The following is a 12500-nucleotide window of genomic DNA, read 5'->3' as shown; positions in this document are numbered from 1 at the left end:
CTGGGAATACAAGGTGCTGTAGATATTTTTATACTGCCAACACCATTCTGTTCATGCATTCCATTTTAAAACGTATTCATTTATGAACCAGTAGTTAGAAGTAGAAAAGTTCTAACAGAAACCAGAAAGTTCATCTACAGCAACACCACACTGGATATTCCCAATCTCATCTGATTTTGGAAGCTAAGCAGTGTTGGGCCTGGTTAGTACTTGGATGGGAGACCACCTGGGAATACAAGGTGCTGTAGATATTTTTATACTACCAACACCGTTCTGTTGATGCATTCCATTTTCAAACGTATTCATTTATGAACCAGTAGTTAGAAGTAGAAAAGTACTAACAGAAACCATAAAGCTCTTCTACAGCCATACCACACTGGATATGCCCAATCTCATCTGATCTTGTAAGCTAAGCAGTGTTGGGCCTGGTTAGTACTTGGATGGGAGACCACCTGGGAATACAAGGTGCTGTAGATATTTTTATACTGCCAACACCATTCTGTTCATGCATTCCATTTTAAAACGTATTCATTTATGAACCAGTAGTTAGAAGTAGAAAAGTTCTAACAGAAACCAGAAAGTTCATCTACAGCAACACCACACTGGATATGCCCAATCTCATCTGATCTTGGAAGCTAAGCCGTGTTGGGCCTGGTTAGTACTTGGATGGGAGACCACCTGGGAATACAAGGTGCTGTAGATATTTTTATACTGCCAACACCGTTCTGTTGATGCATTCCATTTTAAAACGTATTCATTTATGAACCAGTAGTTAGAAGTAGAAAAGTTCTAACAGAAACCAGAAAGTTCATTTACAGCAACACCACACTGGATACGCCCAATCTCATCTGATCTTGGAAGCTAAGCAGTGTTGGGCCTGGTTAGTACTTGGATGGGAGACCACCCGGTAATACAAGGTGCTGTAGATATTTTTATACTGCCAACACCGTTCTGTTGATGCATTCCATTTTCAAACGTATTCATTTATGAACCAGTAGTTAGAAGTAGAAAAGTTCTAACAGAAACCACGAAGCTCATCTACAGCCACACCACACTGGATAAGCCCAATCTCATCTGATCTTGGAAGCTAAGCAGTGTTGGGCCTGGTTAGTACTTGAATGGGAGACCACCTGGGAATTCAAAGTGCTGTAGATATTTGTATACTGCCAACACCGTTCTGTTAATGCATTCCATTTTCAAACGTATTCATTTATGAACCAGTAGTTAGAAGTAGAAAAGTTCTAACAGAAACCACAAAACTCATCTACAGCCACACCACACTGGATACGCCCAATCTCATCTGATCTTGGAAGCTAAGCAGTGTTGGCCTGGTTAGTACTTGGATGGGAGACCACCTGGGAATACAAGGTGCTGTAGATATTTTTATACTACCAACACCGTTCTGTTGATGCATTCCATTTTCAAACGTATTCATTTATGAACCAGTAGTTAGAAGTAGAAAAGTACTAACAGAAACCATAAAGCTCTTCTACAGCCACACCACACTGGATATGCCCAATCTCATGTGATCCTGGAAACTAAGCAGTGTTGGGCCTGGTTAGTACTTGGATGGGAGACCACCTGGGAATACAAGGTGCTGTAGATAATTTTATACTGCCAACACCGTTCTGTTGATGCGTTCCATTTTAAAACCTATTCATTTATGAACCAGTAGTTAGAAGTAGAAAAGTTCTAACAGAAACCAGCAAGTTCATCTACAGCAACACCACACTGGATACGCCCAATCTCATCTGATCTTGGAAGCTAAGCAGTGTTGGGCCTGGTTAGTACTTGGATGGGAGACCACCTGGGAATACAAGGTGCTGTAGATATTTTTATACTGCCAACACCGTTCTGTTGATGCATTCCATTTTCAAACGTATTCATTTATGAACCAGTAGTTAGAAGTAGAAAAGTACTAACCGAAACTATAAAGCTCTTATACAGCCACACCACACTGGATATGCCCAATCTCATCTGATCTTGGAAGCTAAGCAGTGTTGGGCCTGGTTAGTACTTGGATGGGAGACCACCTGGGAATACAAGGTGCTGTAGATATTTTTATACTGCCAACACCGTTCTGTTGATGCATTCCATTTTCAAACGTATTCATTTATGAACCAGTAGTTAGAAGTAGAAAAGTTCTAACAGAAACCACAAAGCTCATCTACAGCCACACCACACTGGATACGCCCAATCTCATCTGATCTTGGAAGCAAAGCAGTGTTGGGTCTGGTTAGTACTTGGATGGGAGACCACCTGGGAATACAAGGTGCTGTAGATATTTTTATACTGCCAACACCGTTCTGTTGATGCATTCCATTTTCAAACGTATTCATTTATGAACCAGTAGTTAGAAGTAGAAAAGTTCTAACAGAAACCACAAAGCTCATCTACAGCCACACCACACTGAATACGCCCAATCTCATCTGATCTTGGAAGCTAAGCAGTGTTGGGCTTGGTTAGTACTTGGATGGGAGACCACCTGGGAATACAAGGTGCTGTAAATATTTTTATACTACCAACACCGTTCTGTTGATGCATTCCATTTTCAAACGTATTCATTTATGAAACAGTAGTTAGAAGTAGAAAAGTTCTAACAGAAACCATAAAGCTCATCTACAGCCACACCACACTGGATATTCCCAATCTCATCTGATTTTGGAAGCTAAGCAGTGTTGGGCCTGGTTAGTACTTGGATGGGAGACCACCTGGGAATACAAGGTGCTGTAGATATTTTTATACTACCAACACCGTTCTGTTGATGCATTCCATTTTCAAACGTATTCATTTATGAACCAGTAGTTAGAAGTAGAAAAGTACTAACAGAAACCATAAAGCTCTTCTACAGCCACACCACACTGGATATGCCCAATCTCATCTGATCTTGTAAGCTAAGCAGTGTTGGGCCTGGTTAGTACTTGGATGGGAGACCACCTGGGAATACAAGGTGCTGTAGATATTTTTATACTGCCAACACCATTCTGTTCATGCATTCCATTTTAAAACGTATTCATTTATGAACCAGTAGTTAGAAGTAGAAAAGTTCTAACAGAAACCAGAAAGTTCATCTACAGCAACACCACACTGGATATGCCCAATCTCATCTGATCTTGGAAGCTAAGCCGTGTTGGGCCTGGTTAGTACTTGAATGGGAGACCACCTGGGAATACAAGGTGCTGTAGATATTTTTATACTGCCAACACCGTTCTGTTGATGCATTCCATTTTCAAATGTATTCATTTATGAACCAGTAGTTAGAAGTAGAAAAGTTCAAACAGAAACCACAAATTTCATTTACAGCCACACCACACTGAATACGCCCAATCTCATCTGATCTTGGAAGCTAAGCAGTGTTGGGCCTGGTTAGTACTTGGATGGGAGACCACCTGGGAATACAAGGTGCTGTAGATATTTTTATACTGCCAACACCGTTCTGTTGATGCATTCCATTTTCAAACGTATTCATTTATGAACCAGTAGTTAGAAGTAGAAAAGTTCTAACAGAAACCACAAAGCTCATCTACAGCCACACCACACTGGATTCGCCCAATCTCATCTGAGCTTGAAAGCTAAGCAGTGTTGGGCCTGGTTAGTACTTGGATGGGAGACCACCTGGGAATACAAGGTGCTGTAGATATTTTTATACTGCCAACACCGTTCTGTTGATGCATTCCATTTTAAAACGTATTCATTTATGAACCAGTAGTTAGAAGTAGAAAAGTTCTAACAGAAACCAGAAAGTTCATTTACAGCAACACCACACTGGATACGCCCAATCTCATCTGATCTTGGAAGCTAAGCAGTGTTGGGCCTGGTTAGTACTTGGATGGAAGACCACCCGGTAATACAAGGTGCTGTAGATATTTTTATACTGCCAACACCGTTCTGTTGATGCATTCCATTTTCAAACGTATTCATTTATGAACCAGTAGTTAGAAGTAGAAAAGTTCTAACAGAAACCACGAAGCTCATCTACAGCCACACCACACTGGATAAGCCCAATCTCATCTGATCTTGGAAGCTAAGCAGTGTTGGGCCTGGTTAGTACTTGAATGGGAGACCACCTGGGAATTCAAAGTGCTGTAGATATTTGTATACTGCCAACACCGTTCTGTTAATGCATTCCATTTTCAAACGTATTCATTTATGAACCAGTAGTTAGAAGTAGAAAAGTTCTAACAGAAACCACAAAACTCATCTACAGCCACACCACACTGGATACGCCCAATCTCATCTGATCTTGGAAGCTAAGCAGTGTTGGGCCTGGTTACTACTTGGATGGGAGACCACCTGGGAATACAAGGTGCTGTAGATATTTTTATACTGCCAACACCGTTCTGTTGATGCATTCCATTTTCAAACATATTCATTTATGAACCAGTAGTTAGAAGTAGAAAAGTTCTAACAGAAACCACAAAGCTCATCTACAGCCACACCACACTGGATACGCCCAATCTCATCTGATCTTGGAAACTAAGCAGTGTTGGCCTGGTTAGTACTTGGATGGGAGACCACCTGGGAATACAAGGTGCTGTAGATTATTTTATACTGCCAACACCGTTCTGTTGATGCATTCTATTTTAAAACTTATTCATTTATGAACCAGTAGTTAGAAGTAGAAAAGTTCTAACAGAAACCAGCAAGTTCATCTACAGCAACACCACACTGGATACGCCCAATCTCATCTGATCTTGGAAGCTAAGCAGTGTTGGGCCTGGTTAGTACTTGGATGGGAGACCACCTGGGAATACAAGGTGCTGAAGATATTTTTATACTGCCAACACCGTTCTGTTGATGCATTCCATTTTCAAACGTATTCATTTATGAACCAGTAGTTAGAAGTAGAACAGTTCTAACAGAAACCACAAAGCTCATCTACAGCCACACCACACTGGATACACCCAATCTCATCTGTTCTTGGAAGCTAAGCAGTGTTGGGCCTGGTTAGTACTTGGATGGGAAACCACCTGGGAATACAAGGTGCTGTAGATATTTTTATACTACCAACACTGTTCTGTTGATGCATTCCATTTTCAAACGTATTCATTTATGAACCAGTAGTTAGAAGTAGAAATGTTCTAACAGAAACCATAAAGCTCATCTACAGCCACACCACACTGGATACGCCCAATCTCATCTGATCTTGGAAGCTAAACAGTGTTGGGCCTGGTTTGTACTTGGATGGGAGACCACCTGGGAATACAAGGTGCTGTAGATATTTTTATACTACCAACACCGTTCTGTTGATGCATTCCATTTTCAAACGTATTCATTTATGAACCAGTAGTTAGAAGTAGAAAAGTACTAACAGAAACCATAAAGCTCTTCTACAGCCACACCACACTGGATATGCCCAATCTCATCTGATCCTGGAAGCTAAGCAGTGTTGGGCCTGGTTAGTACTTGGATGGGAGACCACCTGGGAATACAAGGTGCTGTAGATAATTTTATACTGCCAACACCGTTCTGTTGATGCGTTCCATTTTAAAACTTATTCATTTATGAACCAGTAGTTAGAAGTAGAAAAGTTCTAACAGAAACCAGCAAGTTCATCTACAGCAACACCACACTGGATACGCCCAATCTCATCTGATCTTGGAAGCTAAGCAGTGTTGGGCCTGGTTAGTACTTGGATGGGAGACCACCTGGGAATACAAGGTGCTGTAGATATTTTTATACTGCCAACACCGTTCTGTTGATGCATTCCATTTTCAAACGTATTCATTTATGAACCAGTAGTTAGAAGTAGAAAAGTTCTAACAGAAACCACAAAGCTCATCTACAGCCACACCACACTGGATACGCCCAATCTCATCTGATCTTGGAAGCTAAGCAGTGTTGGGCCTGGTTAGTACTTGGATGGGAGACCACCTGGAAATACAAGGTGCTGTAGATATTTTTATGCTGCCAACACCGTTCTGTTGATGCATTCCATTTTCAAACGTATTCATTTATGAACCAGTAGTTAGAAGTAGAAAAGTTCTAACAGAAACCACAAAGCCCATCTACAGCCACACCACACTGGATACACCCAATCTCATCTGATCTTGGAAGCTAAGCAGTGTTGGGCCTGGTTAGTATTTGGATGGGAGACCACCTGGGAATACAAAGTGCTGTAGATATTTTTATACTGCCAACACCGTTCTGTTGATGCATTCCATTTTCAAACGTATTCATTTATGAACCAGTAGTTAGAAGTAGAAAAGTACTAACCGAAACTATAAAGCTCTTATACAGCCACACCACACTGGATATGCCCAATCTCATCTGATCTTGGAAGCTAAGCAGTGTTGGGCCTGGTTAGTACTTGGATGGGAGACCACCTGGGAATACAAGGTGCTGTAGATATTTTTATACTGCCAACACCGTTCTGTTGATGCATTCCATTTTCAAACGTATTCATTTATGAACCAGTAGTTAGAAGTAGAAAAGTTCTAACAGAAACCACAAAGCTCATATACAGCCACACCACACTGGATACGCCCAATCTCATCTGATCTTGGAAGCTAAGCAGTGTTGGGCCTGGTTAGTATTTGGATGGGAGACCACCTGGGAATACAAGGTGCTGTAGATATTTTTATACTGCCAACACCGTTCTGTTGATGCATTCCATTTTCAAACGTATTCATTTATGAACCAGTAGTTAGAAGTAGAAAAGTACTAACCGAAACTATAAAGCTCTTATACAGCCACACCACACTGGATATGCCCAATCTCATCTGATCTTGGAAGCTAAGCAGTGTTGGGCCTGGTTAGTACTTGGATGGGAGACCACCTGGGAATACAAGGTGCTGTAGATATTTTTATACTGCCAACACCGTTCTGTTGATGCATTCCATTTTCAAACGTATTCATTTATGAACCAGTAGTTAGAAGTAGAAAAGTTCTAACAGAAACTATAAAGCTCATCTACAGCCACACCACACTGGATACGCCCAATCTCATCTGATCTTGGAAGCTAAGCAGTGTTGGGCCTGGTTAGTACTTGGATGGGAGACCACCTGGGAATACAAGGTGCTGTAGATAATTTTTATACTACCAACACCTTTCTTTTGATGCATTCCATTTTAAAACGTATTCATTTATGAACCAGTAGTTAGAAGTAGAAAAGTTCTAACAGAAACCACAAAGCTCATCTACAGCCACACCACACTGGATACGCCCAATCTCATCTGGTCTTGGAAGCTAAGCAGTGTTGGGCCTGGTTAGTACTTGGATGGGAGACCACCTGGGAATACAAGGTGCTGTAGATATTTTTATACTGCCAACACCGTTCTGTTGATGCATTCCATTTTCAAACGTATTTATTTATGAACCAGTAGTTAGAAGTAGAAAAGTTCTAACAGAAACCACAAAGCTCATCTACAGCCACACCACGCTGGATACGCCCAATCTCATCTGATCTTGGAAGCTAAGCAGTGTTGGGCCTGGTTAGTACTTGGATGGGAGACCACCTGGGAATACAAGGTGCTGTAGATATTTTTATACTGCCAACACCGTTCTGTTGATGCATTCCATTTTCAAACGTATTCATTTATGAACCAGTAGTTAGAAGTAGAAAAGTTCTAACAGAAACCACAAAGCTCATATACAGCCACACCACACTGGATACGCCCAATCTCATCTGATCTTGGAAGCTAAGCAGTGTTGGGCCTGGTTAGTATTTGGATGGGAGACCACCTGGGAATACAAGGTGCTGTAGATATTTTTATACTGCCAACACCGTTCTGTTGATGCATTCCATTTTCAAACGTATTCATTTATGAACCAGTAGTTAGAAGTAGAAAAGTACTAACCGAAACTATAAAGCTCATCTACAGCCACACCACACTGGATACGCCCAATCTCATCTGATCTTGGAAGCTAAGCAGTGTTGGGCCTGGTTAGTACTTGGATGGGAGACCACCTGGGAATACAAGGTGCTGTAGATAATTTTTATACTACCAACACCTTTCTTTTGATGCATTCCATTTTAAAACGTATTCATTTATGAACCAGTAGTTAGAAGTAGAAAAGTTCTAACAGAAACCACAAAGCTCATCTACAGCCACACCACACTGGATATGCCCAATCTCATCTGGTCTTGGAAGCTAAGCAGTGTTGGGCCTGGTTAGTACTTGGTTGGGAGACCACCTGGGAAGTAGAAAAGTTCTAACAGAAACCACAAAGCTCATATACAGCCACACCATGCTGGATACGCCCAATCTCATCTGATCTTGGAAGCTAAGCAGTGTTGGGCCTGGTTAGTACTTGGATGGGAGACCACCTGGGAATACAAGGTGCTGTAGATATTTTTATACTGCCAACACCGTTCTGTTGATGCATTCCATTTTCAAACGTATTCATTTATGAACCAGTAGTTAGAAGTAGAAAAGTACTAACCGAAACTATAAAGCTCTTATACAGCCACACCACACTGGATATGCCCAATCTCATCTGATCTTGGAAGCTAAGCAGTGTTGGGCCTGGTTAGTACTTGGATGGGAGACCACCTGGGAATACAAGGTGCTGTAGATATTTTTATACTGCCAACACCGTTCTGTTGATGCATTCCATTTTCAAACGTATTCATTTATGAACCAGTAGTTAGAAGTAGAAAAGTTCTAACAGAAACTATAAAGCTCATCTACAGCCACACCACACTGGATACGCCCAATCTCATCTGATCTTGGAAGCTAAGCAGTGTTGGGCCTGGTTAGTACTTGGATGGGAGACCACCTGGGAATACAAGGTGCTGTAGATAATTTTTATACTACCAACACCTTTCTTTTGATGCATTCCATTTTAAAACGTATTCATTTATGAACCAGTAGTTAGAAGTAGAAAAGTTCTAACAGAAACCACAAAGCTCATCTACAGCCACACCACACTGGATACGCCCAATCTCATCTGATCTTGGAAGCTAAGCAGTATTGGGCCTGGTTAGTACTTGGATGGGAGACCACCTGGGAATATAAGGTGCTGTAGATATTTTTATACTGCCAACACCGTTCTGTTGATGCATTCCATTTTCAAACGTATTCATTTATGAACCAGTAGTTAGAAGTAGAAAAGTTCTAACAGAAACCACAAAGCTCATATACAGCCACACCACACTGGATACGCCCAATCTCATCTGATCTTGGAAGCTAAGCAGTGTTGGGCCTGGTTAGTACTTGGATGGGAGACCACCTGGGAATACAAGGTGCTGTAGATATTTTTATACTGCCAACACCGTTCTGTTGATGCATTCCATTTTCAAACGTATTCATTTATGAACCAGTAGTTAGAAGTAGAAAAGTTCTAACAGAAACCATAAAGCTCATCTACAGCCACACCACACTGGATACGCCCAATCTCATCTGATCTTGGAAGCTAAGCAGTGTTGGGCCTGGTTAGTACTTGGATGGGAGACCACCTGGGAATACAAGGTGCTGTAGATAATTTTATACTGCCAACACCGTTCTGTTGATGCATTCTATTTTAAAACGTATTAATTTATGAACCAGTAGTTAGAAGTAGAAAAGTTCTAACAGAAACCACAAAGTTCATCTACAGCCACACCACACTGGATACGCCCAATCTCATCTGATCTTGGAAGCTAAGCAGTGTTGGGCCTGGTTAGTACTTGGATGGGAGACCACCTGGGAATACAAGGTGCTGTAGATATTTTTATACTGCCAACACCGTTCTGTTGATGCATTCCATTTTCAAACGTATTCATTTATGAACCAGTAGTTAGAAGTAGAAAAGTTCTAACAGAAACCACAAAGCTCATCTACAGCCACACCACACTGGATACGCCCAATCTCATCTGATCTTGGAAGCTAAGCAGTATTGGGCCTGGTTAGTACTTGGATGGGAGACCACCTGGGAATATAAGGTGCTGTAGATATTTTTATACTGCCAACACCGTTCTGTTGATGCATTCCATTTTCAAACGTATTCATTTATGAACCAGTAGTTAGAAGTAGAAAAGTTCTAACAGAAACCACAAAGCTCATATACAGCCACACCACACTGGATACGCCCAATCTCATCTGATCTTGGAAGCTAAGCAGTGTTGGGCCTGGTTAGTACTTGGATGGGAGACCACCTGGGAATACAAGGTGCTGTAGATATTTTTATACTACCAACACCGTTCTGTTGAGGCATTCCATTTTTAAACGTATTCATTTATGAAACAGTAGTTAGAAGTAGAAAAGTTCTAACAGAAACCATAAAGCTCATCTACAGCCACACCACACTGGATACGCCCAATCTCATCTGATCTTGGAAGCTAAGCAGTGTTGGGCCTGGTTAGTACTTGGATGGGAGACCACCTGGGAATATAAGGTGCTGTAGATATTTTTATACTGCCAAAACCGTTCTGTTGATGCATTCAATTTTCAAATTTATTCATTTATGAACCAGTAGTTAGAAGTAGAAAAGTTCAAATAGAAACCATAAAGCTCATCTACAGCCACACCACACTAGATACGCCCAATCTCATCTGATCTTGGAAGCTAAGCAGTGTTGGGCTTGGTTAAGCAGTGTTGGGCTTGGTTAGTACTTGGATGGGAGACCACCTGGGAATACAAGGTGCTGTAGATAATTTTATACAGCCAACACCGTTCTGTTGATGCATTCCATTTTCAAACGTATTCATTTATGAACCAGTAGTTAGAAGTAGAAAAGTTCTAACAGAAACCACAAAGTTCATCTACAGCCACACCACACTGGATATGCCCAATCTCATCTGATCTTGGAAGCTAAGCAGTGTTGGGCCTGGTTAGTACTTGGATGGGAGACCACCTGGGAATACAAGGTGCTGTAGATATTTTTATACTGCCAACACCGTTCTGTTGATGCATTCCATTTTCAAACATATTCATTTATGAACCAGTAGTTAGAAGTAGAAAAGATCTAACAGAAACCACAAAGCTCATCTACAGCCACACCACACTGGATACGCCCAATCTCATCTGATCTTGGAAGCTAAGCAGTGTTGGGCCTGGTTAGTACTTGGATGGGAGACCGCCTGGGAATACAAGGTGCTGTAGATATTTTTATACTGCCAACACCGTTCTGTTAATGCATTCCATTTTCAAACGTATTCATTTATGAACCAGTAGTTAGAAGTAGAAAAGTTCTAACAGAAACCACGAAGCTCATCTACAGCCACACCACACTGGATACGCCCAATCTCATCTGATCTTGGAAGCTAAGCAGTGTTGGGCCTGGTTAGTACTTGGATGGGAGACCACCTGGGAATTCAAGGTGCTGTAGATATTTTTATACTGCCAACACCGTTCTGTTGATGCATTCCATTTTCAAACGTATTCATTTATGAACCAGTAGTTAGAAGTAGAAAAGTTCTAACAGAAACCACAAAGTTCATCTACAGCCACACCACACTGGATACGCCCAATCTCATCTGATCTTGGAAGCTAAGCAGTGTTGGGCCTGGTTAGTACTCGGATGGGAGACCACCTGGGAATACAAGGTGCTGTAGATAATTTTATACTGCCAACACCGTTCTGTTGATGCATTCCATTTTCAAACGTATTCATTTATGAACCAGTAGTTAGAAGTAGAAAAGTTCTAACAGAAACCACGAAGTTCATCTACAGCCACACCACACTGGATACGCCCAAACTCATCTGATCTTGGAAGCTAAGCAGTGTTGGGCCTTATTAGTACTTGGATGGGAGACCACCTGGGAATATAAGATGCTGTAGATATTTTTATACTGCCAACACCGTTCTGTTGATGCATTCAATTTTCAAATGTATTCATTTATGAACCAGTAGTTAGAAGTAGAAAAGTTCAAATAGAAACCATAAAGCTCATCTACAGCCACACCACACTGGATACGCCCAATCTCATCTGATCTTGGAAGCTAAGCAGTGTTGGGCTTGGTTAAGCAGTGTTGGGCTTGGTTAGTACTTGGATGGGAGACCACCTGGGAATACAAGGTGCTGTAGATAATTTTATACAGCCAACACCGTTCTGTTGATGCATTCCATTTTCAAACGTATTCATTTATGAACCAGTAGTTAGAAGTAGAAAAGTTCTAACAGAAACTACAAAGTTCATCTACAGCCAAGCCACACTGGATACGCCCAATCTCATCTGATCTTAGAAGCTAAGCAGTGTTGGGCCTGGTTAGTACTTGGATGGGAGACCACCTGGGAATACAAGGTGCTGTAGATATTTTTATACTGCCAACACCGTTCTTTTGATGCATTCCATTTTCAAATGTATTCATTTATGAACCAGTAGTTAGAAGAAGAAAAGTTCAAACAGAAACCACGAAACTCATCTACAGCCACACCACACTGGATACGCCCAATCTCATCTGATCTTGGAAGCTAAGCAGTGTTGGGCCTGGTTAGTACTTGGATGGGAGACCACCTGGGAATACAAGGTGCTGTAGATATTTTTATACTGCCAACACCGTTCTGTTGATGCATTCCATTTTCAAACGTATTCATTTATGAACCAGTAGTTAGAAGTAGAAAAGTGCTAACAGAAAC

General features: G+C 41.3%; 45 non-coding genes and 10 pseudogenes across 45 annotated transcripts in view; all 55 read left to right on the top strand.

Annotated features, from left to right (window-relative positions):
* The window catches only part of LOC135069380 (5S ribosomal RNA), a 119-nt gene extending 94 nt beyond the window's left edge, over positions 1-25 (top strand). The window contains exon 1 of the ribosomal RNA XR_010255563.1: positions 1-25. This exon is cut by the window's left edge and continues 94 nt beyond it. This is a non-coding gene — a ribosomal RNA (5S ribosomal RNA).
* A 107-nt stretch (positions 26-132) lies between these two features.
* Positions 133-251, top strand: LOC134885205 (5S ribosomal RNA). The gene has a single exon (XR_010169326.1). It is a non-coding gene; the product is annotated as a 5S ribosomal RNA (ribosomal RNA).
* A 107-nt stretch (positions 252-358) lies between these two features.
* Positions 359-477, top strand: LOC135069379 (5S ribosomal RNA). The gene has a single exon (XR_010255562.1). It is a non-coding gene; the product is annotated as a 5S ribosomal RNA (ribosomal RNA).
* Positions 478-584: 107 nt separating this feature from the next.
* On the top strand, positions 585-703 carry LOC134885549 (5S ribosomal RNA). The gene has a single exon (XR_010169662.1). It is a non-coding gene; the product is annotated as a 5S ribosomal RNA (ribosomal RNA).
* A 107-nt stretch (positions 704-810) lies between these two features.
* On the top strand, positions 811-929 carry LOC134889526 (5S ribosomal RNA; annotated as a pseudogene).
* Positions 930-1036: 107 nt separating this feature from the next.
* On the top strand, positions 1037-1155 carry LOC134889095 (5S ribosomal RNA; annotated as a pseudogene).
* A 107-nt stretch (positions 1156-1262) lies between these two features.
* LOC135063158 (5S ribosomal RNA) lies at positions 1263-1380 on the top strand. Its single transcript, XR_010249495.1, has one exon. It is a non-coding gene; the product is annotated as a 5S ribosomal RNA (ribosomal RNA).
* Positions 1381-1487: 107 nt separating this feature from the next.
* On the top strand, positions 1488-1606 carry LOC134890506 (5S ribosomal RNA; annotated as a pseudogene).
* A 107-nt stretch (positions 1607-1713) lies between these two features.
* On the top strand, positions 1714-1832 carry LOC135059953 (5S ribosomal RNA). The gene has a single exon (XR_010246348.1). It is a non-coding gene; the product is annotated as a 5S ribosomal RNA (ribosomal RNA).
* A 107-nt stretch (positions 1833-1939) lies between these two features.
* LOC134884726 (5S ribosomal RNA) lies at positions 1940-2058 on the top strand. The gene has a single exon (XR_010168863.1). It is a non-coding gene; the product is annotated as a 5S ribosomal RNA (ribosomal RNA).
* Positions 2059-2165: 107 nt separating this feature from the next.
* LOC135067767 (5S ribosomal RNA) lies at positions 2166-2284 on the top strand. The gene has a single exon (XR_010253977.1). It is a non-coding gene; the product is annotated as a 5S ribosomal RNA (ribosomal RNA).
* Positions 2285-2391: 107 nt separating this feature from the next.
* Positions 2392-2510, top strand: LOC135066531 (5S ribosomal RNA). The gene has a single exon (XR_010252778.1). It is a non-coding gene; the product is annotated as a 5S ribosomal RNA (ribosomal RNA).
* Positions 2511-2617: 107 nt separating this feature from the next.
* On the top strand, positions 2618-2736 carry LOC135067874 (5S ribosomal RNA). Its single transcript, XR_010254082.1, has one exon. It is a non-coding gene; the product is annotated as a 5S ribosomal RNA (ribosomal RNA).
* A 107-nt stretch (positions 2737-2843) lies between these two features.
* LOC134887071 (5S ribosomal RNA) lies at positions 2844-2962 on the top strand (annotated as a pseudogene).
* Positions 2963-3069: 107 nt separating this feature from the next.
* Positions 3070-3188, top strand: LOC134888158 (5S ribosomal RNA; annotated as a pseudogene).
* A 107-nt stretch (positions 3189-3295) lies between these two features.
* Positions 3296-3414, top strand: LOC134902103 (5S ribosomal RNA). The gene has a single exon (XR_010175578.1). It is a non-coding gene; the product is annotated as a 5S ribosomal RNA (ribosomal RNA).
* Positions 3415-3521: 107 nt separating this feature from the next.
* LOC135069612 (5S ribosomal RNA) lies at positions 3522-3640 on the top strand. Its single transcript, XR_010255790.1, has one exon. It is a non-coding gene; the product is annotated as a 5S ribosomal RNA (ribosomal RNA).
* Positions 3641-3747: 107 nt separating this feature from the next.
* On the top strand, positions 3748-3866 carry LOC134892563 (5S ribosomal RNA; annotated as a pseudogene).
* Positions 3867-3973: 107 nt separating this feature from the next.
* On the top strand, positions 3974-4092 carry LOC134889094 (5S ribosomal RNA; annotated as a pseudogene).
* A 107-nt stretch (positions 4093-4199) lies between these two features.
* On the top strand, positions 4200-4318 carry LOC135064170 (5S ribosomal RNA). Its single transcript, XR_010250482.1, has one exon. It is a non-coding gene; the product is annotated as a 5S ribosomal RNA (ribosomal RNA).
* A 107-nt stretch (positions 4319-4425) lies between these two features.
* On the top strand, positions 4426-4543 carry LOC135070891 (5S ribosomal RNA). The gene has a single exon (XR_010257041.1). It is a non-coding gene; the product is annotated as a 5S ribosomal RNA (ribosomal RNA).
* A 107-nt stretch (positions 4544-4650) lies between these two features.
* On the top strand, positions 4651-4769 carry LOC135069801 (5S ribosomal RNA). The gene has a single exon (XR_010255983.1). It is a non-coding gene; the product is annotated as a 5S ribosomal RNA (ribosomal RNA).
* Positions 4770-4876: 107 nt separating this feature from the next.
* Positions 4877-4995, top strand: LOC135063345 (5S ribosomal RNA). Its single transcript, XR_010249679.1, has one exon. It is a non-coding gene; the product is annotated as a 5S ribosomal RNA (ribosomal RNA).
* Positions 4996-5102: 107 nt separating this feature from the next.
* LOC135063588 (5S ribosomal RNA) lies at positions 5103-5221 on the top strand. The gene has a single exon (XR_010249915.1). It is a non-coding gene; the product is annotated as a 5S ribosomal RNA (ribosomal RNA).
* A 107-nt stretch (positions 5222-5328) lies between these two features.
* On the top strand, positions 5329-5447 carry LOC134887515 (5S ribosomal RNA; annotated as a pseudogene).
* Positions 5448-5554: 107 nt separating this feature from the next.
* On the top strand, positions 5555-5673 carry LOC135059952 (5S ribosomal RNA). Its single transcript, XR_010246347.1, has one exon. It is a non-coding gene; the product is annotated as a 5S ribosomal RNA (ribosomal RNA).
* Positions 5674-5780: 107 nt separating this feature from the next.
* LOC135063505 (5S ribosomal RNA) lies at positions 5781-5899 on the top strand. The gene has a single exon (XR_010249833.1). It is a non-coding gene; the product is annotated as a 5S ribosomal RNA (ribosomal RNA).
* Positions 5900-6006: 107 nt separating this feature from the next.
* LOC135068259 (5S ribosomal RNA) lies at positions 6007-6125 on the top strand. Its single transcript, XR_010254463.1, has one exon. It is a non-coding gene; the product is annotated as a 5S ribosomal RNA (ribosomal RNA).
* Positions 6126-6232: 107 nt separating this feature from the next.
* LOC134884725 (5S ribosomal RNA) lies at positions 6233-6351 on the top strand. Its single transcript, XR_010168862.1, has one exon. It is a non-coding gene; the product is annotated as a 5S ribosomal RNA (ribosomal RNA).
* Positions 6352-6458: 107 nt separating this feature from the next.
* Positions 6459-6577, top strand: LOC135069520 (5S ribosomal RNA). The gene has a single exon (XR_010255700.1). It is a non-coding gene; the product is annotated as a 5S ribosomal RNA (ribosomal RNA).
* A 107-nt stretch (positions 6578-6684) lies between these two features.
* Positions 6685-6803, top strand: LOC134884724 (5S ribosomal RNA). The gene has a single exon (XR_010168861.1). It is a non-coding gene; the product is annotated as a 5S ribosomal RNA (ribosomal RNA).
* A 107-nt stretch (positions 6804-6910) lies between these two features.
* LOC134895746 (5S ribosomal RNA) lies at positions 6911-7029 on the top strand. The gene has a single exon (XR_010171941.1). It is a non-coding gene; the product is annotated as a 5S ribosomal RNA (ribosomal RNA).
* Positions 7030-7137: 108 nt separating this feature from the next.
* On the top strand, positions 7138-7256 carry LOC135061060 (5S ribosomal RNA). Its single transcript, XR_010247452.1, has one exon. It is a non-coding gene; the product is annotated as a 5S ribosomal RNA (ribosomal RNA).
* Positions 7257-7363: 107 nt separating this feature from the next.
* LOC134901957 (5S ribosomal RNA) lies at positions 7364-7482 on the top strand. Its single transcript, XR_010175432.1, has one exon. It is a non-coding gene; the product is annotated as a 5S ribosomal RNA (ribosomal RNA).
* A 107-nt stretch (positions 7483-7589) lies between these two features.
* Positions 7590-7708, top strand: LOC135069518 (5S ribosomal RNA). The gene has a single exon (XR_010255698.1). It is a non-coding gene; the product is annotated as a 5S ribosomal RNA (ribosomal RNA).
* Positions 7709-7815: 107 nt separating this feature from the next.
* LOC134895734 (5S ribosomal RNA) lies at positions 7816-7934 on the top strand. The gene has a single exon (XR_010171940.1). It is a non-coding gene; the product is annotated as a 5S ribosomal RNA (ribosomal RNA).
* Positions 7935-8175: 241 nt separating this feature from the next.
* Positions 8176-8294, top strand: LOC135070556 (5S ribosomal RNA). The gene has a single exon (XR_010256717.1). It is a non-coding gene; the product is annotated as a 5S ribosomal RNA (ribosomal RNA).
* A 107-nt stretch (positions 8295-8401) lies between these two features.
* Positions 8402-8520, top strand: LOC134884723 (5S ribosomal RNA). The gene has a single exon (XR_010168860.1). It is a non-coding gene; the product is annotated as a 5S ribosomal RNA (ribosomal RNA).
* A 107-nt stretch (positions 8521-8627) lies between these two features.
* Positions 8628-8746, top strand: LOC134895722 (5S ribosomal RNA). The gene has a single exon (XR_010171939.1). It is a non-coding gene; the product is annotated as a 5S ribosomal RNA (ribosomal RNA).
* A 108-nt stretch (positions 8747-8854) lies between these two features.
* On the top strand, positions 8855-8973 carry LOC135067963 (5S ribosomal RNA). The gene has a single exon (XR_010254172.1). It is a non-coding gene; the product is annotated as a 5S ribosomal RNA (ribosomal RNA).
* A 107-nt stretch (positions 8974-9080) lies between these two features.
* On the top strand, positions 9081-9199 carry LOC135062489 (5S ribosomal RNA). Its single transcript, XR_010248837.1, has one exon. It is a non-coding gene; the product is annotated as a 5S ribosomal RNA (ribosomal RNA).
* Positions 9200-9306: 107 nt separating this feature from the next.
* On the top strand, positions 9307-9425 carry LOC134895711 (5S ribosomal RNA). Its single transcript, XR_010171938.1, has one exon. It is a non-coding gene; the product is annotated as a 5S ribosomal RNA (ribosomal RNA).
* A 107-nt stretch (positions 9426-9532) lies between these two features.
* LOC134895699 (5S ribosomal RNA) lies at positions 9533-9651 on the top strand. The gene has a single exon (XR_010171937.1). It is a non-coding gene; the product is annotated as a 5S ribosomal RNA (ribosomal RNA).
* A 107-nt stretch (positions 9652-9758) lies between these two features.
* LOC135067962 (5S ribosomal RNA) lies at positions 9759-9877 on the top strand. The gene has a single exon (XR_010254171.1). It is a non-coding gene; the product is annotated as a 5S ribosomal RNA (ribosomal RNA).
* A 107-nt stretch (positions 9878-9984) lies between these two features.
* Positions 9985-10103, top strand: LOC135062488 (5S ribosomal RNA). Its single transcript, XR_010248836.1, has one exon. It is a non-coding gene; the product is annotated as a 5S ribosomal RNA (ribosomal RNA).
* A 107-nt stretch (positions 10104-10210) lies between these two features.
* Positions 10211-10329, top strand: LOC135058473 (5S ribosomal RNA). Its single transcript, XR_010244902.1, has one exon. It is a non-coding gene; the product is annotated as a 5S ribosomal RNA (ribosomal RNA).
* A 107-nt stretch (positions 10330-10436) lies between these two features.
* LOC134894228 (5S ribosomal RNA) lies at positions 10437-10575 on the top strand (annotated as a pseudogene).
* Positions 10576-10682: 107 nt separating this feature from the next.
* On the top strand, positions 10683-10801 carry LOC135059086 (5S ribosomal RNA). The gene has a single exon (XR_010245503.1). It is a non-coding gene; the product is annotated as a 5S ribosomal RNA (ribosomal RNA).
* Positions 10802-10908: 107 nt separating this feature from the next.
* On the top strand, positions 10909-11027 carry LOC134900931 (5S ribosomal RNA). Its single transcript, XR_010174432.1, has one exon. It is a non-coding gene; the product is annotated as a 5S ribosomal RNA (ribosomal RNA).
* A 107-nt stretch (positions 11028-11134) lies between these two features.
* Positions 11135-11253, top strand: LOC134900742 (5S ribosomal RNA). The gene has a single exon (XR_010174247.1). It is a non-coding gene; the product is annotated as a 5S ribosomal RNA (ribosomal RNA).
* Positions 11254-11360: 107 nt separating this feature from the next.
* LOC134901385 (5S ribosomal RNA) lies at positions 11361-11479 on the top strand. Its single transcript, XR_010174874.1, has one exon. It is a non-coding gene; the product is annotated as a 5S ribosomal RNA (ribosomal RNA).
* A 107-nt stretch (positions 11480-11586) lies between these two features.
* Positions 11587-11705, top strand: LOC135066336 (5S ribosomal RNA). Its single transcript, XR_010252586.1, has one exon. It is a non-coding gene; the product is annotated as a 5S ribosomal RNA (ribosomal RNA).
* Positions 11706-11812: 107 nt separating this feature from the next.
* Positions 11813-11951, top strand: LOC134891507 (5S ribosomal RNA; annotated as a pseudogene).
* A 107-nt stretch (positions 11952-12058) lies between these two features.
* Positions 12059-12177, top strand: LOC135070254 (5S ribosomal RNA). Its single transcript, XR_010256425.1, has one exon. It is a non-coding gene; the product is annotated as a 5S ribosomal RNA (ribosomal RNA).
* Positions 12178-12284: 107 nt separating this feature from the next.
* Positions 12285-12403, top strand: LOC134895687 (5S ribosomal RNA). The gene has a single exon (XR_010171936.1). It is a non-coding gene; the product is annotated as a 5S ribosomal RNA (ribosomal RNA).
* Positions 12404-12500: the final 97 nt, after the last annotated feature.

Source organism: Pseudophryne corroboree, chromosome 3 (assembly GCF_028390025.1).
Source record: "Pseudophryne corroboree isolate aPseCor3 chromosome 3, aPseCor3.hap2, whole genome shotgun sequence".
Lineage (NCBI taxonomy): Eukaryota > Metazoa > Chordata > Amphibia > Anura > Myobatrachidae > Pseudophryne > Pseudophryne corroboree.
Note: the sequence above shows the minus strand (reverse complement) of the source record. Positions and strands in the feature narration are given on the sequence as shown.